Here is a 7,225-nt window from a genome sequence, read left to right as displayed (position 1 = left end):
ATCAAAATTTTTAAATGAAATGTTATGATCATTTGATGCAGTAGGAGTTTTCTTTTTAGGCAATCTAGCATGGGTTGATTGCCTAGAGCTAGATGTCTCACCCTTATACATAAAAGCATGATTAGGGCCAGAGTGAGACTTCCTAGAATGAATTCTCCTAATTTTGCTCTCGGGATAACCGACAGGGTACAAAATGTAACCCTCGTTATCCTGAGGCATGTGAGCCTTGCCCTTAACAAAGTTAGACAATCTTTTAGGAGGGGCATTAAGTTTGACATTGTCCCCCTTTTGGAAGCCAATGCCATCCTTGATGCCAGGGCGTCTCCCACTATAGAGCATGCTTCTAGCAAATTTAAATTTTTAATTTTCTAAGTCATGCTCATTAATCTTAGCATTAAGTTGAGCTATGTGATCATTTTGTTTCTTAATTAATGCTAGGTGATCATGAATAGCATCAACATTAATATCTCTACATCTAGTGCAAATGGAAACATGCTCAACAGTAGATGTAGAGGATTTGCAAGATTTTAGTTCAACAATCTTAGCATGTAAAATGTCATTTTCACTTCTAAGATTGGAAATTGTAACATTGCAAACATCTAAATCTTTAGCCTTAGCAATTAATTTTTCATTATCATTTCTAAGGCTAGCAAGAGAGATATTCAATTCTTCAATCTTAGCAAGTGAACTAACATTATCATCTCTAAGATTGGGAATTGAAACATCACTAACATTAGAATCAACCTTAGCAATTAATTTAGCATTTTCATTTCTAAGGTTGGCAATAATATCATTACAAGTGCTTAACTCACTAGATAATTTTTCACATTTTTCTACTTCTAGAGCATAATCATTCTTAACCTTAACATGCTTCTTGTTTTCTTTAATAAGGAAGTCCTCTTGAGAGTCCAAGAGTTCATCCTTCTCATGAATAGCACTAATTAATTCATTTAATTTTTCCTTTTGTTGCATGTTTAGGTTGGCAAAAAGGGTGCGCAAATTATCCTCCTCATCACAAGAGTTATCCTCATCACTAGAGGTTTCATATTTAGTGGAGGATTTTGATTTTACCTTCTTCCTTTTGTCGTCCTTTGCCATGAGGCACTTGTGGCCGACGTTGGGGAAGAGGAGTCCCTTGGTGACGGCGATGTTGGCGGCGTCCTCGTCGGAGGAGGAGTCGGAGGAGCTCTCGTCGGAGTCCCACTCGCGACACACATGGGCATCGCCGCCCTTCTTCTTGTAGTATCTCTTCTTTTCTCTCCTCTTTCCCTTCTTGTCGTCGCCCCTGTCACTGTCACTAGATAGTGGACATTTTGCAATAAAATGACCGGGCTTACCACACTTGTAGCAGACTTTCTTGGAGCGGGGCTTGTAATCCTTCCCCCTCCTTTGTTTGAAGATTTGGCGGAAGCTCTTGATGATGAGCGCCATTTCCTCGTTGTCGAGCTTGGAGGCGTCGATGGGTAGTCTACTTGAGGTAGACTCCTCCTTCTTCTCCTCCGTTGCCTTGAATGCGACTGGTTGTGCTTCGGGCGTGGAGGGGCCATCTAGCTCGATGATTTTCTTTGAGCCTTTGATCATCAACTCAAAGCTCACAAAATTTCCTATCACTTCTTCGGGAGACATTAGTGTGTATCTAGGATTACCACGAATTAATTGAACTTTCGTAGGGTTAAGAAAAACAAGTGATCTAAGAATAACCTTGACCATTTCATGGTCATCCCATTTTGTTCTCCCGAGGTTGTGCACTTGGTTCACCAAGGTCTTCAAGCGGTTGTACATGTCTTGTGGCTCCTCCCCTTGGCGAAGCCGGAAGCGACCGAGCTCCCCCTCGATCGTCTCCCGCTTGGTGATTTTAGTCACCTCATCTCCTTCGTGCGCGGTTTAAAGCACGTCCCAAATCTCCTTGGCGCTCTTTAATCCTTGCACCTTGTTATACTGCTCTCGACTTAGAGAGGCGAGGAGTATAGTGGTGGCTTGAGAGTTGAAGTGTCGGATTTGGGCGACCTCGTCCGAATCATAGTCTTCATCCCCTGGTGATGGTACATGTACTCCAATCTCAACAACATCCCAAATGCTAGTGTGGAGTGAGGTTAGATGATGCCTCATTTTATCACTCCACATATTATAATCTTCACCATCAAACATGGGTGGTTTTCCTAATGGGACGGAAAGTAATGGAGTACGTTTGGGAATGCGAGGGTAGCGTAGGGGGATCTTACTAAACTTCTTGCGCTCATGGCGCTTAGAAGTTACGGACGGCGTGTCGGAGCCGGAGGTGGATGGCGACGAAGAGTCGGTCTTGTAGTAGACCACCTTCCTCATCTTCTTCTTCTTGTCACCGCTCCGACGCGACTTGTCATGTGAAGGGGATCCCTTCACCTTGTTGGCGGACTCCCAGGATGGAGCCTTCCCGTGGCTTGTGGCGGGCTTCTCGCCGGTCCCGATCTCCCTCTTGGCGAATGCTCCCGACATCACTTTGAGCGGTTAGGCTCTAATGAAGCACCAGGCTCTGATACCAATTGAAAGTTGCCTAGAGGGGGGTGAATAGGGTGAATCTGAAATTTATAAACTTAAGCACAACTACAAGCCGGGTTAGCGTTAGAAATATGAACGAGTCCGAGAGAGAGGGTGAAAAACAAATCGCAAGCAAATAAAGAGTGAGACACAAGGATTTGTTTTACCGAGGTTCGGTTCTTGTAAACCTACTCCACGTTGAGGTGGTCACAAAAACCGGGTCTCTTTCAACCCTTTCCCTCTCTCAAACGGTCACTTAGACCGAGTGAGCTTCTCTTCTCAATCAAACGGAACACAAAGTTCCCGCAAGGACCACCACACAATTGGTGTCTCTTGCCTCGGTTACAATTGAGTTTGATCACAAGAAGAATGAGAAAGAAAAGAAGCAATCCAAGTGCAAGAGCTCAAATGAACACAAATGTCGCTCTCTCTAGTCACTATTTGATTTGGAGTGATTCCGGACTTGGGAGAGGATTTGATCTCTTGGAGGTGTCTAGAATTGAATGCTATAGCTCTTGTAATCTGTTGAAGGTGGAAAACTTGGATGCCATTGAATGTGGGGTGGTTGGGGTATTTATAGCCCCAACCACCAAAAGTGGCCGTTGGAAGACTGCTGTCGCATGGCGCACCGGACAGTCCGGTGCGCCAGCCACGTCACCCGGCCGTTGGGTTCTGACCGTTGGAGCTCTAACAGGTGGGGCCTCTGGGCTGTCCGGTGGTGCACCGGACAGGTCCTGTAGACTGTCTGGTGCGCCTTCTGCGCGTGCTCTGTCCTCTGCGCGCGCAGGCGCGCATTAAATGCGTTGCAGTCGACCGTTGCGCGCGAAGTAGCCGTTGCTCCGCTGGCACACCGGATAGTCCGGTGTGACACCGAACAGTCCGGTGAATTATAGCGGAGCGGCCTCCCATTTTCCCGAAGGTAGCGAGTTCAGCGTTGAGTTCCCTGGTGCACCGGACAGTCCGGTGCGCCAGACCAGGGTTCCTTTGGGTTATCTTTTGCTTTCTTTGTTTGAACCCTTTCTTGGTCTTTTTATTGGCTTATTGTGAACCTTTGGCACCTGTAAAACTTATAGACTAGAGCAAACTAGTTAGTCCAATTATTTGTGTTGGGCAATTCAACCACCAAAATCAATTAGGAAAAAGGTGTAAGCCTAATTCCCTTTCAGTCTCGATATGACTTTTTGTAGCCAGGTTGGTAGGCGGATTAGGATGAGTAAACGGCTCCACCTCTCAGCTGCTGAAACCGTTTGCCCCGCATTTCTATGCATGGATGACGCGGCATGTGTGGGTCTGCTGAAACCACTTTTTCCGTCCCCTACAGGAGCGGCGTGCATGGGTTGTTGTGCTCCTGCCGCGGTGCATTTGGCGCGTGTTGGGGGCCTTCGTCCTCCGAAGGTCCTCAAAAACATGATTTGACAATATCTTCCAAGTGAAATGTATGAACAGATATCTTCGGACCCAGATTGTGAACATGAAGTACGATCAGGACGAAGCTTAAGCTAGACGAAGGAAGATTGAGATGAAGGACGGGCTGATCACCAAGCCGTACGAGGGATGGTGCATAGCCGAAGCTATGCGCAGGGGAGCTTCGGCATAGTGGCAGAAAGGGGAACCAACTTAAAGATGAAAAGACTACTTAGGCTTTGACAGATCCTCATAAGCCATTAGCAAATGTAGTGGACATGAATGTAATTTTACATGGGCTGCGTCCCACGTCTATAAATAGATGAACAGTACTCCCGTACTGTTCAGGCTGACTTGGCATTTGCTTTTGCGTCACATTTGTATTTCCATCTCCTTCCAAGCCGAAGGTACATTTGTAATTCGATATTGTCTCTATTTTTCTATGATGATATAAAAAAGCTAAATTGATGATATTATATGATTATTCATGTTATCCTTTATGTTTCATATGCTTCGTCTTTCATTAATGTATACTGTGATCATGAAGGTTCGTCCTTCATGACCTTCGTCTGAAGATCGTTATATCCTAAGGGAAATAATGCTTCAAAGGACGAAGGACTTTATCGTTTAACATTCTCTGTGTTGCCTTGTTCTTAACTCATAGCACTTGAGAACAAGTCCCCAACATTGGCGCCCACCTCCGGTGAACTCACTTCCACTTCGAGTTTTTTGAACACCTTCGGAAGCCATAGACCCTCGCTATGGCACCGAAGAAAGCTTCAGCGACTGGGGCTGCAGCTCTGCAACCGCTGGACCCTAACCAGGAAACTGTCTCTCTTCGGGAGGCCCGAAGCCAGAAGAGGAAGGCCGTCAGCCCGACGCTTCAGGAGGATGAGCTAGACCAAGAAATCAGGGATATGGAGATGCTACATCAACAGGTGCAAAGGAAGAAGGAGAAGATGGCCCGACTAGCTGAGTTGCAAAGACAGATAGACGAAGCCTCTGAGGAAGTTCGCCATCTTTCTCACGATGAGCAGACCCGAAGGCCTCAGCAGAAAGATCTTCATCAGGAGGGCTTCGTCAACGAAGATGACTGGTATGACAATTTCCATCAGGGAAATTTTGTTTTCGATGATGCTTCTCCTCTGTCCGCTGAACTACAGGCTACACCTTGGCCCCCGTCCTATAAGCCACCCCAACTTCCCATCTTCGACGGCCATTCAGACCCGAAGCAGTTCTTGATGAGCTACGAAGCAACAGTGTCTTCGTATGGTGGCAATGCTGCAGTCATGGCAAAATCTTTTGTTATGGCTGTCAGGAGTGTTGCTCAGACCTGGTATTCCTCCCTTCGACCAGGAACAATCACTTCATGGCAGAAGCTGAAGGATATGTTGTTAACCAGCTTTCAAGGGTTTCAGACGAAGCCGGTCACTGCTCAAGCCTTGTTCCAGTGCACTCAGGATCATGAAGAATACCTTCAGGCGTATGTCAGAAGGTTCTTGCGTTTGAGGGCGCAGGCACCAACGGTGCCCAATGAAATTGTCATCGAGGCCATGATCAAGGGGCTTCGTCCTGGACCTGCAGCTCAATATTTTGCTAGGAAGCCTCCTCAGACTCTGGAGAAGCTGCTCCAAAAGATGGACGAGTACATTCGTGCCGACAATGATTTTCGCCAAAGAAGGGAGGAGGCTTTCAGATTTTCTGAGATGACCAGGGGCTTCGGAGGAAGATTCTATCCGAGGCATGTCAGGTCCATCCATAACTCTACTCAAAGTGATGATAAGGGGAGTCAGCAGCACAGGCCGCAGCCCTCCTCACAGGCTTCGGGGCAACAACAAAGCTTCTTCCGGCCACCAGCTCCAAGAGGAAGAGGCGCCAGGGGCTTTGGCGGAAGATTTGGAGATCAACCAAGGAGAATATTTTGCTTGTTTTGCAGTGAAAACAAGGGCCATACCACCAGGATGTGCCATGTTACCATCCAAAAGCAAAAGGAGATAGCCGAAGCTGCAGCACAACAAGCTCAGCCGAAGCAGGTCATGCATACTGCTTCGTACCATGTGCCTTACATCCCAGAATACGTAGGTAACCACCCTGCAGTTTCTGTTGCTTCGGCAAGTCAACCTCAAGCTTCCTGGCAACAACCTCCACCTCCACCACCGCTGCAACAAGGCCAACAGCCAGAAGGGAGCCAACATGCTCCACACCAAAGGGACTTCAGAGAGCAGTCCGAAGCTCGTACAGTCAACAGCACCGTGCCGGAGTCAAAGCACATTTATTGACAAGTATCCTACCTTGATAGCAGTCTTTTCCATTTAGTTCTATTTTCTGTATAATAAAGAACATTTCGATTTTCATGTAATGGTTTTGTGGTTGGTCATAAGGGAAATCTATTTTCTCCGAAGGCTTAAGTTGCTGAAGCTTGAAAGTTTGCGGGGGACCTTCGAATTATTAAAAATCCTTCGAAGTAACAAAAAGTCGTTCTAAGGAACGCAGAGTAAGTTGCTGAAGTTACAAAAAGCCGTTCCAAAGGGAGCGCAGTGTAAGTTTTTTGCTCCAAAGACGTTCCTAAGGGAATGCAGAGCATACAGCGAAAAGTCAACGCTGATACCGCCTAAGTAAAAGGCGAAGAAGCTCCAAAGACGTTCCTAAGGGAATGCAGAGCTTATACCGCCTAAGTAAAAGGCGAAGAAGCTCCAAAGACGTTCCTAAGGGAATGCAGAGCTTATACCGCCTAAGTAAAAGGCGAAGAAGCTCCAAAGACGTTCCTAAGGGAATGCAGAGCTTATACCGACTAAGTAAAAGGTGAAGAAGCTCGAAAGTCGTTCCTAAGGGAATGTAGAGCTTACAGCGAAGAATCAGCGCTGATACAAAAATATTGTGTGGGGATATGTGTGTATTTTTCGGAACAAATGTCATCTACGTAACATAACATCATCACATCATTTTGCATAGCATAAGCATCATACATCATGTTGCATATGGCACAAGAAGGGGACACAATATTGATCTTCGGAAGTATGCTTTGAAAGAGTGAAAATCGTGTTAAGTCACAAGGAGACACAATCTTCATCTTCGGAGTATAGCTTCGGAGAATGTTTTCACGAAGCTTGGATATTCTTCATCTGAGCACTATGGACATTGTTGTGATACATAAAATTTTTTCTTCACGAAGCATGAAAAGAAGGGAAGGTGTTTTTTCGCCGAAGGCTCAAAAGCGGTACGTATGTAAAGTTTCATGCATCGTAAAGAATTGAATAATGAACAGAGACTTGTATATTACATTCAAATATACCAAATATTACAT

The sequence above is a fragment of the Zea mays genome, chromosome 6 (genome assembly GCF_902167145.1).
Source record: "Zea mays cultivar B73 chromosome 6, Zm-B73-REFERENCE-NAM-5.0, whole genome shotgun sequence".
NCBI lineage: Eukaryota > Viridiplantae > Streptophyta > Magnoliopsida > Poales > Poaceae > Zea > Zea mays.
The sequence above is the reverse complement of the archived record's forward strand: the minus strand, read 5'-3'. Positions refer to the sequence as shown.